Here is a 15,878-nt window from a genome sequence, read left to right as displayed (position 1 = left end):
TTTCTACTCGTCTAGTGGTCGAGAAGTACAACCATTTGAGTCGCCTTCGTAAGATGTCGGTTGAATGGACAGTCGAGTGGGGTGATTAAGTAGTCGCCTTAGTTAGAGGTCGACACGTAACGCCTTTCGAGTCGACCTCGTAAGATGTCGGCGTGTCGAGTCGACCGAATTAGGCCATTGGTTATCTTGAAATGCTGACTCGATTATGCATAATGTGGACATTTGTTTGCCTTTGATTGGAGATTACTTTTCAACATTAGAATGACTATAACAATCCCATTTTAGGAAATTGTTCTTAATTATCCCACTAAAATATTCTATTTTTTTTTAAATTATCCCGCTTCAGTAATATCCGAATCCCAAATGTTGTTGTGATGTTGAAGATGACTAGCCCCTCTTAGCGAAACTGGTTCCAAAAACTGGGCTCGGATTTTTGTTTAGGTTCCTCCGAATTGAACTTGGAGCACGAACCCTATTTCCCTCCCCATTTGAGTTCATTCGTTCCTTTTCCTTCGTCCTCGCTCTCGACCTCGCCGCCGATGAGAGCATGTTCCCTTTCTTTCACCGGAGACCGCCCCTCTCGCTCCTCCTCTAGCTTCCCCGATCGCCGTTCGTTTCTCTCCCTCCCTAAAAATTCCATCTTTCTTTCCATTTTCCCTGCCCTTTGATCACATTGGTTTTCAAAATCGCAGAATCGAGAATCAAATGGGGACTGAGGGTATTCATTCTTCTCCTTCACGCGACCTTCGCCTCCCCCTTGTTTCTCTGGGACGATTTCTTGACGAAGAAAATGATGCACGGTCATTGGTAACGATATCTTATTAACCTCCTATTTTCGTTTTATTTTCTTTCATTATCGTCTTTTGAGCACATGGAAAGTTTCTACCTCGCTGGAATTCAGAGATGCTGCTTTAATTTGCAGAGTCCCTTTTTGTTTAGTTACGTGATTGATGCTGTGAGGGCCGTGAATGAAGCTCATGCTACTGTTGTTAATGCGTCCATCACTTCGAAGTCAGGGTTCTGTTTTATCCGGATTTTTTTGCGCCACATTGTTTAATTAATTATTTTGGCGTGTCTTACATTTGTTACCATCTGATGATCAAGCAAAGACAATAACTCTTTGGCGAGATGGGAGTTTCCAAACAAATCCATGGGCATGGTGGAAAATAGTCATGGAGCTTTATCCTCCTGGGCAATCTACTAGGTACAAAACTTTAGAATCCTAGATGATTTTTTCTTATTAATTTATGTCGTCTTTGTGGTTCTCTTATTTATTTATTATTATTATTTTAAGTTTGCAATGGACATTATTCAATATTATATGTGAGAAATGGCCTGGTCCCAAACTTGATTGATATGAGAAAATAAAAAAAAGATTGATTTATCAAAGATGGGAATACAGATGGATGGAGAAGTGAGAATAATCTACGAGTTTGTGTGGGTTCGTCTGCTTCTATACATTAATAGATCCTATGGAATCATTAATTCCACTAAACCACTGTTTTAAATATCGGCCGATAATCGATATTATCGGCCGAGTTATCGGATTTGGGAGCTCTCCGATAGGATAACTTGGATTTTTAATCGGTTATCGTTTTTGGCAAGTTATCGGGGAGTTATCGGCAAGTTATCGGGGAGTTATCGGCGTTATCGGTACTTATCGGCCGATAAGTAAGGTTTTTTTATCGGGATTATCGGCCGATAAGTAAGGCTATGCAATCGAATGGTTTCATCGTGCGGTCAAGATGCAAGTTTTGCTTTCTATAATTGGTTAGTGATTCTAAACATGATGATTTACATTTTGGTATGTTTATATTTCATTAAGCATGGTTAGATTATATTTTTTAGTTATTATATTATATATATACACCATCTAGTATATCACTCCGATAAATACTACTTATCCCCGATATATCCCCGATTTTTGCTATCCGATAAGAATTTTGGCCGTCCGATAAATTTTCGATAACCAATATTTAAAACCTTGCACTAAACACGATTGCACCTCCTGATATCTTCTTCAGTCCAACTCTCTAATATCCGAATTTTGGACTAATCAATAAATCCATTGAGCCATGATGATATTCGAAGTTCCCAATTTTTGGGAGAATGTGTAAAGAAAATCTCTTCCTAGGAGGAAATGAAGGACCTAAACCATTTGAAGAAGAATACTTTTGTATCTGTAGGTTGCATTTCACCTCTTATGTTTAGGATTTACTCTGTTTTAGATGCACTAAAATTACTTTCTACCATCCTCTAGAGTTTATTTGAATATTTGACACTTTTTTTATAGCTAATACAATAAAATATCTTGTACTGAATTTGAGCGCTATATTGAAAAATATTTTTTTCTTGCTCTTCATATACTGTTACTGGAACTAAAGTGTGTAGTGCTTTCCTTTACTAAACTCCAAGAGCAAGGTTGGTACGAAAAGTTATTTTCGTTGCAACAGGTTTATGCACATCTCTGAAGGATTATACAAAATTGAATTGTGCTGCTGATATTGGAATTTGTTGATTTATTATATTCACTCTACAACATTTTAAAAGATCATTATGATGAATGCTTCATGTCGAGCCTGATTCCATGATTATGGAAATAACTATGTTTTGTCGCGATCCATGAGGAAGGCAAAAATTTTCATCTCTGCGCCCCACCCCCCCCCCCCCCCCCCCTAAATGCTTATTTGACTAATTTCATTGCTTGTTAGTGGTTTTACTCTGAATATAAATCTGTATACTTGTCCTTGTAGTCGATCTTTCAAAATGTAACATAAGTTTCATATGTATCTTGTGCTTTCGTCTATGAAAAGTATAATACATGGATTTTGGAAGTAATAAGGGTTTTCTAAATATGCGATGTTTGAGATATTTTAAGGGGATTTTTATCATTACATTTGAGCATTTTAAATATGTGGTTTATATTGACTGGTAAATCGTTATGCTACTTATAATTGAAAACTATATTGGACTACTATATACAAACAGTAGACAAGGTAGATATGACCCTTAGAATATATGGTTTGCTGCTAAGACAGATGTGAGAAACTATGAGCATGAATACAAGGAAGGTACTAGTGGTTCCAGTGGAGATGAGCTTATGGCATTATGTAATTACATGATGAGTGAATATAAGACTCTACTACCGTTTCAATAACTCTAGCAGGATATTGAGCCCTGTTTGGTTATACCTGTCTGTGACCTCTATCGTTAACCTGACAGAATTGTATGAATTTTCCTATTACGACTTTATTTTTTGGTGATTATTAAATACGCATGAGTACATTTGTGTTACTTATGTAAATGATCAGCTACTCCAATTTGAAGTGGACCTATGAACTCGTCTAATGCTTGAAGCGAAGGCCAGAGTTGTTCCTTTTTTCTATCTTTTCAATGGACCAATGCAGTCCTGTAGTTTCCCATTGTCTAGCCCAGATGATAAAGAGTTGATATGCTGGAAGTCCTACTGTCAGTCGGGTTATAGTTTTCATTCAATGTAAAAAACAAGTCCTCTTTTTTTCCCATGGAAAAAGGATCTAGACTGGTCTTGAACATGAGGCCTCCACTAAAGCGACCTCATACTTTGTCACTAAAGCCATTATTAGTGGCGTAACTCATTATTTTGGTTAACATAATTTTTTTAGTGAATAAAATAAAAAGTGGTGCATTTAAAATTAGTTGGAGAAGTGCACAAACATGAATAGTGCCTTAAGAATTTATATCAAATTAAGAAAAGAGTAAATTATTAGCTGTGACGGTGTTACACCCTCCATCTGTTACACAGAGACAAACATACCCACCAAAAAAGAGAAACAAACAGCAATGTAAATTCCTGGCTGTGATACGGTACTCTGCAATGTGGATTATTGGTGATTATCATCTGTGACCTGCCTATCAACATTTATCACATTAACTAGCGCTAGATGGCATACATCCAAGGTTGCTGATAGTGGATCGCGGCGCGTCGCGGCGAGGTACCTCTAAGGCTATATCGGGCTATTGCAGCGAAATCGCCGCAAATAGCGCACAGTCAAATAGCGGTTAAATTTAAATATATTTAAATATCCTAAATAATAAGAAAATTCATAAAAAATCTAAAAATTCAATTAGTTGTAAATTTCTTGTATTATCAGTAAATAACAATTAGTAGGCTTGTTGTATGAATGAAACTATGAAGAAATTCAAGAAATATAGCATCATAATATGTGTGATGGCGGGTTTAGCCGCTTTTAACCTCAAAAATCCGCTTTAAACCGCGAAAATCCGCTTTTAACCGTGAAAACCCGCTTTTAACCCGCTAAAATCCGCTTTTATGCGCTATTCGAATGAATAGCGGATTTTCCTGCTTAAGCCAGCCGCGAAACCCCTACACGTAGCGCTGAAGGGCCGCGACCGCTATTCGCGCCGCTATAGCCCCGCTATTGGCCGCTATTTACAACACTGCATACATATTGTTGACAGTTTATTCTTATGATACCTGGATTCCCACTGCAGATGATAAAGATTCCAATAGCTTCGAGTATTACTTACCATCAGCATCTTCCTATCAATGATCTGAAAAAAGTTGGATTCATTTAATCCCTTTTTAACTGCTCATGTAAGAGTTCTGTTTACATCTTCTGAAAATTGGCACTTTAAGACATTTGGAAAAGTTGATGCTGAACAGTTCTTCCCAAGGAAACTCAAAATATGCAGAAATGATGAAATCTGAGAAACTCCTTGACATAATACCAAACTCGTAATCTGTTGCGCATGATGCGTCCATGATATGATACACCCTTGTGCATAATAAATAAATTATGTAGTACCTTAATGATTAATATTAATACAAGTACTATAAATAGTTCCACGAAATAATATAAGTGTATGGTATTTCAGAAGTAGGATTAGTTATGAATTAGTGAATAACTTTTTAGTTATGAGATACTGGGGTTAGGTATGAAGACAATTATGTCAGGCGCCCAACCTTTTTGACCCAGCCAACATGAAAACAAAAGTGGGGCCCACAAAGGCGGGCGCCCACAAGAAAAGAAAATCAAATTCCGTGGCAAGCCATTGTTGAGAATATTATAAAGGATGTGGGTCTCACAAATATTTTTATTATTAGTGGCGGGTCCCACATATAATATTATATTTGTGCATAGGTTTTTTCTCAAACACTATAAATAGGGCCCTAAACTCTTAAGGAAATCTCATCCCATGAAAAACAACTCCTCTTATAGAAGAGTAAGAGAAAACATAGAGAGAGTTTGTGAGAGTTCTTGGAGTGTATTTGATCAGAGAGAGGGTGTTCTCTTGGATCTATTCTTTTGGGATATAAAAGAATTTGGCGTCGTCGTGCCTCACCGCGTGGAGTAAGCTCCGAGGAGTGAACACGTATATCTGTGAGTACTCTGGTTGATCTTGTGCCTTTATTTTGTGTATTGCGCGTCTCCGTTAGAGGCGTTCTTAATTGGGGTGTATCCTAACCAACCTGGTATCAGAGCCTGACTTAGAGTATATATATCTGCTTATCGTAATGCTCTGTGGCTGCGCACTAAAAGTGGATCCTCCACATCAGAAAATAAGTTAGATTAATATTTACTCTTTTAAGGCATTGGGCACTATTCATGTGTACGGCACTATTCACTATACGGTACATTCACGGATACGGTACTATTCACGAATACGGGACATTCACGGATACAGTACTATTCACGGAATACGGTACTATTACGGAGAATACGGTACTATTCACGAATACGGGAAAGACGTAATCTTTCGCGCATGGGATCTACCAGTTGAAGACAACAGGCTTCGAATTGAGAAGTATCGGCGGCTAAAATTTCAGGTATTGGAGGATGCAAATAGAAGACTATTTGTACCAGAAGGATGCTCTTCCTACCCTGCCAAGGAGAGGCGGGAAACCTGAGAAGATGGACGACGATAAGTGGAAGGTGCTCGATCGTAAAGCACTTGCCACCATCAGGCTCAACCTTCACCAGCATGTGACTTACAACGTCCTGTCGCATGCGACCACCACAAGGGAGTTGATGGAGGCCTTGGAGGCGCTGTATGAGAAGCCGTCTGCTTCGAAATAAGGTGTAGACCTGATGAAGAAGCTATTCAATCTCAAGATGCAGCAAGGAGCTCGCGTGGGCGGACTTCTTGAACGAATTTTCAGGCTGTGGTGCAACAGGCTTGCTGCAGTAGATCTAGAAGTTCGGCAACGTAGATCCAAGCTCTTCTGCTACTTTCTTGTCTCCCAGATTCATGGGAAAAATATGGTAATGGCGGTGAGCAACGCTGAATGGCAATGACAAGATGAAGCTGCGACCACAGGTGGTTGGGGCAATTCTGGATTAAGAGTCTCGCCGGGCAGAAGTCTCAGAGCTGAGGCCCTCAGCAGTGGGAGTGCTCTGCCATGTCGAGGTAAGCGAGGGCGTGCAACAGAAGAAGGGTAGGGGACGACGAGGCCAATCAAAATCCAGAGGGAAGTCTAAAGGGCCTAAACCGAATGTTACCGGTGAAGGGAAGTGCTTCAGATGGCGGAAAGAAGGGCCACTTTGCACGGGACTGCAGAGTTAAGTGTTCAAGCATCAGCAGGGGATGATCGGGCTGACGGGCAGCCAATCTCATGCACGAGACGGATTAATGCACTTCTCCTATCCTTAGAGACAAAAGTGATGCGTGGTCATCGACTCTGGCGCATCTTTTTCATGCAACCTCACAACAAAAGCTGCTTCATCGTTTCGTGAAGAAGGACTTGGGGACAGTCTATCTGGCGACGATCAACTTGTAAGTTTCCGGGAAGGGAAATTGTACCCTCAAGATGGAAGGGGGGATCCACCGTTGTACGCTGAATGATGTTCGGCACTGTACCAGATCTCAGGCGTAAATCTATATATCAGGTCCGGGCAAGCTGACTGACTCCGGTTACGAGCAGGTATCCTTCGAGGCAGAAGAAGCTGGAAAGGTGTCCAAGGGTGCCCTGGTGGTGGCACACGGCAAAAACGGCGAGGGGTCTCTCTACAGAATCGCCAATCGCGGAAGATCGACCACTTTGCTGCTGGGCAGGACAAGCATACACATCAATCATTCGTCGACTGCAATGACATTGGCCATGCGACGACTTGGCCACATTGAGGGCACAAGGGGATGCGCAGATTATGGCCGGCTGGAGAGAGGCTTTCCGGGTCTGAAGCAAATCGATCTGGACTCGTTCCTGTGAGGAGACTGGGCATCCTAGGCAAACAAAAGAAGGTGAGCTTTCGAACAGAGCAGCGGACCGGCTCGCAAAACTGGCAGAAATTGGAGTTGGTGCACACGCGACCGTGTGGGGACACTGCGCGCAAGTCCGCCATTGCTTTGGTAACTCTCGTTTACTTTGTCGACTTTTATTGATGATGCCTAACGAGAAAATTGTGGGTGTTCGCTCTTCTTTGAAAGCACAAGTCATGATGTAATTTATCATCTTCAAAGAATGGGTCTTGCCTTCGTGTGGAGAACGATACAGCAGATCAAGCTGTAAGTGCGCTAAAGTGTACTGAATATGGAGGCCGAGTAATTTGCAGGCGCAACGAAGTCGAGAAACTTCTGCTCGTCTTACCCGTGGGATTTTCGGAGACTGAATGACCGTCGCCAAGCACACCTGCAGCAAGCACGGAGTGGCGGAAGCGGCATGAATCGGCCGCACCTAAGATATCCGTTGGAGCCGGCCGCGGACGTCAGAGGAAGTATGAAGGATCACATCCGGATTGCCGCAAGATGCTTTTGGGCTGAAGCTCGTCAATCACTGCTGGCATACTTGATCAACCGGCGCGGGCCATGCGCGAGCTTCTCCATTATGGGATACCTGAAGAAGCTTGGACCGGAAAGAAAGCTGAAGCTAGAGCCAGCTTACGAGTAAATTTGCGTTGTGACGCCTATGATCATGACCAATCCTGCAGACCGTGCAAAGCTTGATCCAAGTCAAAGAAGCTCTCTTGCAATCGCGGCTATTGGAAGGAGAATCGAGTATGCGGTAGCCGTTTCATGGGATCTCACGATGCGGCAAGGATGGTGGCGGCAGCTGTCGTGACTGGTCGTATTGCCATGAGAATGCGATGTACAAGACCAAAGAGGTGAGTGGAGGTCAGCTATCTCCCCGCTTCTTTTCCAGATCATTGCTGGACAGTGAGGACGGGCGGTGAGCATACCCAATCAGCATAGGAAGACGGAGACCGAAGAGACAAGCGTCGGGATGCACAGCAAGCAAGGATCAGCCAAGAGGTTGCCGATCGGCAATTCGCAAAGCTCGCAAGAATCCAAGGGTCGCCAGAGAGGTAGCTTTCCACCAGGATGAATTACCTTCCTTCCTAGACTGAGTAATGGATGAGCCAGAGAGCTATGAGGCAGGTAACGCAGAGCCGGCAGAAGCTTGGGGCGAGTCGGCGAGTGGGAGTCCTGCCATGGAGGAGAAATGTAAAGTCCTTGAATGAAGAAATGGACTTGGGAGCTTGTAAAGCTTCGGCGCGAGGGCGAAAGGCTCTTCACAATTGGTGATATTTATCGGGTCAAGGATGAAGCGATGGACGGAGACGCTACACAGGCGAGGCCTTGTAGGTGAAGGGCTATGAACAGGAAAAGCAGGGATTGATTAATTCTGACGTTTTTCGCTCCCGGTCGTTCAAGTGTGGACCACAATCCGAACTGTGCTGAGCATTATAGGCCAGTTCCGAGATCTCCACTAGAACAAGATGGATGTGAAGACGGCATTCCTTCATGGAGGATTTGGGGGGGAACGGGGGGGGGGGGAAGAAATCTATATGCATCACACCAAGTGGCTTTTCGAGGAACGAGGGCAGGGAGGGCCTCGTGTGTCGCCTTTACGGCAAGAGCTTGTATGGCCTGAAGCAAGCTGCCGCGCGACAGTGGTAACATGAAGTTTTTTCGAAAACTTTAAATGGAGGAGAACGGTTTTCTCAATGTGACAAACAGACCACTGCTGCTTCATCAAGAGTATATGAAGAATCCTATGTAATATCTTGAATTTATGTTGATGATATGTTGATGTGGCAGGGCCCGAACTCGGGCCCGCCATTGAGGAACTCAGAGGGGTGGTCTCTCCGATGGCTTCGGGATGAAGGATCTTGGGTCCAGCAAAAACCAGATTCTGGGGATGAGGATCATCAGAGACAGATCAAGCACCGGAGGCTTGAGGTTGTCTCAGAAGGCCACATTGAACGGAAGATTCCTTGAAAAGTTTGGTCATGGAGAAAGCCTAAACCGGTGGGCTCACGCCGTTTGAAGTCATTTCAAGTATCCGAAGACCCAAGCACCAGAGACTGATGAAGAGCACGAGTTCACTGCAAACAGACGCATAATGCATCTGTCGTGCGGGAGTTTGATGTATGCGATGGTGTGGCACGGAGGCCAGATATTGCACAAGGAGTGAGGGAGTTGTGAGCCGGCTTCACATGAGCCAATCACGGGAGCAACACTGGGGTGGCGGTCTAAGTGGAGTCTTTCTCACGCTACTTCGAGAAGCTTTCGTCCGACCATTGTCTGAAGTATGGCGGGGCAGATTTGGGGCAGCTAGAAGGGCTTTTTGTGATGCAGGACTACGCAGCGGGATATAAGATTCAAGGAAGGAGCACCGAGCGGCTACATCTTCATTCTTGGGTGGTGAAAGCGATAAAAGGTTGGAGATCCCCAAGCTTACAGATACTGTGGTTTGTCGACATGGAGCTGAAGCCCGATACGTGTCTGCAGCAGAGGCAGCAAAGGACGTTGGCTATGGTTGAAGGCTTTTCTTTCTCGGCTTGGAGTAAGCTTTGACGAAATACTTCATTTCACTGCGGACAGTACCAGAGTGCCCATTCCACTGTCAGAGAACAGACGCAGTTCCATGCTCGGCAAGCATCGCTTGACGTGAAGCACCAATGCCATATATACGGAGATGCGCAAAGCAGGAACGGAGTTCAAGCTTGTGAAGATTTGATACGGAGGTACAATGCCCGGCCGATATGCTGACGCGCCAGTTTCCACTCGAGAAGGTGAGGCTGTTGTGCAGCCTCATAATGGCGCTGCGTGTTGCGAGTAATGTTGAGGGCGCGTGCAAGACGCCTAAAAAGATAATGACATCCGATGGTCACCAAGAGTGGTGTGAAGATATGTTCGAGCATTCCAATCAAATCTTCAAGTGGAGATTAGTGAGTACGCCCAACCTTTTTTGACCCAGCGCAACATGAAAACAAAAAGTGGGGCGCCAGCAAAGGCGGCCGCAAGAAGAAAAATCAAATTCGGTGGGCAGCCATTTGGTTGAAGAAATTTTTATAAAGGATTGTGGGTTCCCACAATATATTTTAATTATTAGTGGCGGGTGCCGCACATATAATATGTATATATTTGTGCCATAGGTGTTTTTCCTCAAGAACAGCATGATAAATAGGGCCCTACACTCTTAAGGAATATCTCATCCAGAAACCAACTCCTCTTTATAGTAAGAGCTAAGAGAAAACATAAAAGAGAGTTTGTGAGAGTTTTGGAGTGTATTTGATCAGTAGAGGGTGTTCCTCTTGGATCTATTCTTTTGGGATAATATAAAAGAATTTGGCGGTCCGTCGTTGGCACCGTGGAGTAGCTCCGAAGGAGTGACCACGTTATTAATGCTGTGAGTACTGCTGGTTGATCTTGCTGCCTTTATTTTTGTGTATTGCGTCTCCGTTAGAGGCCGGTTCATTATTGGGGTGTATCGCTAACAAAGTTATTGTTGCCTCTTTTCAAAATTTGTCCTTCATTAAAGGTGGAAATTATTGGAAATTGTGTGTACAATTTTGGGATATGTTTGGAATTTTTCTAAAAGATGACTTATATAGGGATAGAACACAAAAAAAAGGCTTTTCTTAAATAATAGTAATAGATGGATTGGAAAGGGACTGGCAAATGCGTTAATATGAGAATGTTAGAAAAGTTAAGCTCAACCAGGAAATGTTTGATGTTCTTGGTGTATGAGTGATTTCATTTCTTCTTTTCCAGGCTATTGATGTCATAGATAAACATGGTTTCATCGCACAAGAACTCGGGTAGATGGATGTAAAGTCATTTGTTTATGAACTAATGTTTTTCTTGTTCTTTGTTGCAACAGGAGCTGGACTTGCCTTTATTGTAACGTTATTCAGGTAAAATTGACTAAGTTTCACAAGTTTGGGTTTTTATATGTTTAATAATAATCTTTCACAATGATGGAGCTAGGGGGGTTGGGGGGGTGGGGTGGGGCATGTCCTGCACAACATTGCAAAGATATATATGTATATGCCGTTTCATTATTAGTCCCCGAAATCTTTTAAATTTGAAATGAGTCTCTCAAACCTTTCATATTTGAAATTAGTCTCCCAAATCTTTATATTTTGGAATTAATCCACCAAATCTTTGAAAGTGTTTTGAAATTAGTCTCTTTGTCATATTTATCATCCAAATTGTTGCCATGGTAGAATAGTGATTAGCCAAGGATGAGTAATTATTAAATTAACCAAAATCAAGAACAAATCTGCCAAAGAGAAGTTCAAAGCTAGTGGATCTAAGTCTAATATTGCATAATCTTTCACCAAATTTTGCTCCAGTAAAGTATTTTTTGGGGTTTGAGCTTGAATGGTACGGGTATAACTGCAATTGCACCAAGAAATATTAAAAGATGACAGAATATTCACTTAATTTCAACTAGCCTCTAACTAGAGGGACTAATTTCAAAGCGCGTAAAAGATTCGGGACTAATATGGAGGAAAAAAGGCTATATATACCCACATCATATTTTCATGTAATTTTCTTCGTGTTTAAAGTAGAATAGAGAAATGGCCAATTCCTGTAGTTTTGCATTTTATAGTAATGTGAAATGAGTTTTATATTTTCATATGGCTTTATATTTTGTGATAAATTTGTCAGCTGGGGTTCTTTAAATTTCACAAACTTTGAAATGATTTTTCTATCTTCATGCACCTTTGCAATTATTTTATCAATGTGATAGTTAACTTGCTTCACTTTTTGTTATTATTCTTTGAAATAAGTTTAATGGTATAATTTATCGGCTATTGTCAATTTGTCAGGTCTTCAAAATGATTGTAGTTTGTTGTTCGTGCAATCGTGGTTATGGAAAACCAACTAGAATTGATACATTTTCAAAAAGAAATTTTAGAAAATTAAAGCATTCAATGCTTGGTGAATATTTTGAAATGATTTAGTATTCACGAAAATATTTTTTTGTAAAGTTTTTATTTAGGTTCTTCTTTCACCTACTTACATATATGATTTTTTTATTGATGTATAACAGTTGTACTTTGGCCCCTTCCTTTAGGAAAAAAAAAGGCTTCGCCACTGATCTTTCATGAGTATTTTCTATATTCATCAGTAGGATGTTTCAGCACATTACATTTTTCTTGTTCTCCCTATGAACTAAGCTTCCTTACGTCATAGTTTGGGCATTTGGAATGTACGTCCATATGACTTCACAATATCCATGTTTGCTGCCCTTCTAGTGCAGATTCCACTATCTGTATGTCAAAAATCATTGACCTCCTTAAACTAACTTTTAATCAGCAACGAATAACTTTTTTGAGACCAAAAATGTCCCACAGCTCAGTCCTCAAAACATTGCTGCGATTGACTTAGAATTTAGTTTGGGTAGACTTTATTAAACAGTACTTATAATTTTGCATACAGGTATATATCTCTTGAATTATTTTTGAAGTTCAATCATCTATTTGGAGTGCCTGAAATAACTTATCTCCTGTTTCAGCGTTGCATATTGGCATCACCACTTGTCCTCAAGGTTCTTAGTATCCGATTGAATTGTAAATCCTTTTTCTTAGAAGGACAGCTTCTAAGATAAACGATGAGAAGAAAGCTCATCATCTTCATTCCCTCAGCTGATGTAACTGGCACATAAACCTTATGAATATTTTATTGTTGATAGTGTTGAAAACTGGAAAACACAACAAAGTTCCTCGGTCGTTTTTCCTATTTGTTGTTATGCCTACATTTTTCTCCTGACTGGTTGAATCTTTAATTTAAAAGGAGTTGCCTTTGGCTTATTTTCAATCTCTGAATATAATGGCACTTGCAATATTATTTATATATATTGGAGTACCATGTATCTTTTATTCTATTCTAATCAAATGCATTGGTTCTATCCCTATTCATTAAATGGAAATAGACATTGTGATTTAGGATTCATCTATTGGTTCACCTTTGACTTTTTCCAGGTCAACTTCTCCGTCTTATTCCTATAGAAGTCTCTAAACAATTTTTTCCTTTTATGTCTGGTTTTTTTTTCTATTTTAATTAATCTTTCCTGTTTCCATGATGGTTTTTTTTTTAACATTTTCAATCAGTATATCTCACCATTTTGTTTTTTTAATGATGTACTGTGTGTTATAAATACAATTATGGTCTTGTGCACTAGGATTTTCATCTTTTAATTCCTGTGAGCATGCACAAGGATAGTTGTCTTCTATTCTTCAATAGTTAATGAGGTAATGCCCTGCAACATACATTCTGTTAACTACACAAAAGTAACTATCGTCAGGGGCAAATACTTTAGTGATGCTTCAAATTCCACAAATATGACCTTTGTGCGAGCATCTCTTTTAAATTTTTGTTTCTCTATTCATTTGATAATTTAGAATTTAACTAATCAAAGTTAGGCATAGGCAACTAATCATCCTCCAAACATGAATATCACCATTGCAACTTATTCTATAGTACATATTACAGGGACCTATCATCGTTATGCGTGTGAAGTTGTGTGCTTCTATATTCTTCAAGCTTTCAAATGTGACTTTTATGCTAGCATTTTTACCAATATTACCATATACACACTTGTAAATACCATTTTGTTTTGCAGCCTCCACGGTCAAAGCATTGCCATAAATGTTGCAGATGTGTCCTTCAATTTGATCATCATTGTGTGTGGTTACGTACATGCATTGGTCGAGCTAACCGCTGTCATTTTTGGTGAGTAGTATATCGAATTTTTTTCCCAATATTATTATACCTGAAGTTAATGTATGCAATTGCTTTATATGAATACTATGTTTACTTCCGTAGTGTTTTGCGGACATTTGATTGATATTCCACAACAGCAATGAACTGAAGTTTATGGCGACAACTATTCTGTAGATTCTTTTGTGTGTCCTTATATATTAAAGAAAGAGTTTTTGCATAGATGCTCCTCAAATCTTCTATATTTGCAAATTAATCCTCTAATCTTGTTATTTACAAATTACCTCCCAATCCTCTTACATTAGGTTTTTCTATCCCTCCGATTTAACAATATTGATTTTCAAACTGTACAATGTTAGAAATTTTCAAAAATTTTCAATTAGGTTGTAACATTTTCATTGTTTAAAAACCAAAGTTGTTAAGTGAGAGGGGTGGAAAAGCTCAATGCGAGAGAATTGAGGGGTAATTTTGCAAATACCAATATTTGGGGGTAAATTTGCAAATATGAAAGATTTGAGGGGTATATATGCAAAAAACCCTTAAACAAATTGCAAAATTTTCCTTGCCTTGTTGATATTTTCCTGCATGTGCTTTTCTGAATTATTTAGCAAACTTGCTCTTTTCATCTAAAAATGTACGATTTTTTTTGAAGTATTGAGTTCATCTTTCACATTATTTTGGCAATGATAAATGTATTATATATTCACCTATTCAAACAAATTTTTAATAAGAATAAAGTTATACTTTTTCATTATAGTTAGCACCAAAGTAGATAATTGAAATGCTTGCTAAAATAATATACTTTATATTGTAAATGATAGAAACCAACTTTAATGATGTAAACATTATTAACATTTAACATTCACCAAATGTTTACTAATTTGCACATTAAAGAGTATAGTTGCAAATTACTTCAAAAATGTAAGTTACATGTGATATATGCAAAATGAAAGCTCAAATAGGTTATTTCTTAGGAAATAGGAACATAACGTCATATGTTGATATGCTCTAAACACCCTTACAGCAGTGTGTTGTCCTTCATTATTTTATCATTTAAAAAAATTGTTGATTCTATGGGAGAGCTTCAAAGGCTATTATACATGACTGAGGGATTCAAATTCTGCATATATATAACCTTTTTATCCTTTTCCTGTAGTTCTTATCAGGTAGGTTTATTTTCTTTGATACTTTCCTCTTCAAGTTCTCTTGATCCAACCTTCTCATTTTCTATTCACGAACATATTAGTCTTTGTACTCACAAATGCATAGAAATTCTTCTTTATGATTTTGTACCTTTAACAATGATTGTCTTTGGTTCTTCTAAACTAGTCTTTTAGCCCATGCCAATCATGGGCTAGTGATTTCTTCTCTCAACCATATTTTTTCCTCTTAACTTCACCCCCTTTTCCATTTTTAAGACCTTTTGTATTTATATACAATATTTATGCACACATATAAGCTAGTATATATTAATTTATTTTTTATATTATAAATTTAAATATACATATTATGTCATAAATATAAGTTATATAGGCCAAGCACGGGTTAGTGATACAGTTGAACATTAAAAAAAAAAAAAATCCCCCTCTTTAAGATCTAGACGTTGAGCACTTGACCACTTTGAGAACTTTGTGCACTTTGAGCACTCTCATTTAAAACATTTAAATGTTATATACAACAAGTACATGGAATGCTTTTACATTTTTTCACGGAATAAGTCAATAACTGTATTGAAAACTTATAACTCAAATATACATTAAAAAAGATCTTAAGTCTAATTAATATGCATGCAAATATAAGTGTAAAAAAATATATACTTTGACGACTTTGTTATATGCAAGTATAAGAGTGTTTTAGTTAGGTTAATCTTTATTAAACATATGAATAGGTAATTTACATAACCAAAAAAAGAGGTAGCAATA

General features: G+C 39.4%; 1 pseudogene; it reads left to right on the top strand.

Annotated features, from left to right (window-relative positions):
* The window catches only part of LOC109837802, a 17,511-nt pseudogene continuing 1,990 nt past the window's right edge, over positions 358-15,878 (top strand).

This window comes from Asparagus officinalis, chromosome 4 (genome assembly GCF_001876935.1).
Source record: "Asparagus officinalis chromosome 4, Aspof.V1, whole genome shotgun sequence".
NCBI classification, from domain to species: Eukaryota; Viridiplantae; Streptophyta; class Magnoliopsida; order Asparagales; family Asparagaceae; genus Asparagus; species Asparagus officinalis.
The sequence above is the reverse complement of the archived record's forward strand: the minus strand, read 5'-3'. Positions and strand labels throughout refer to the sequence as shown.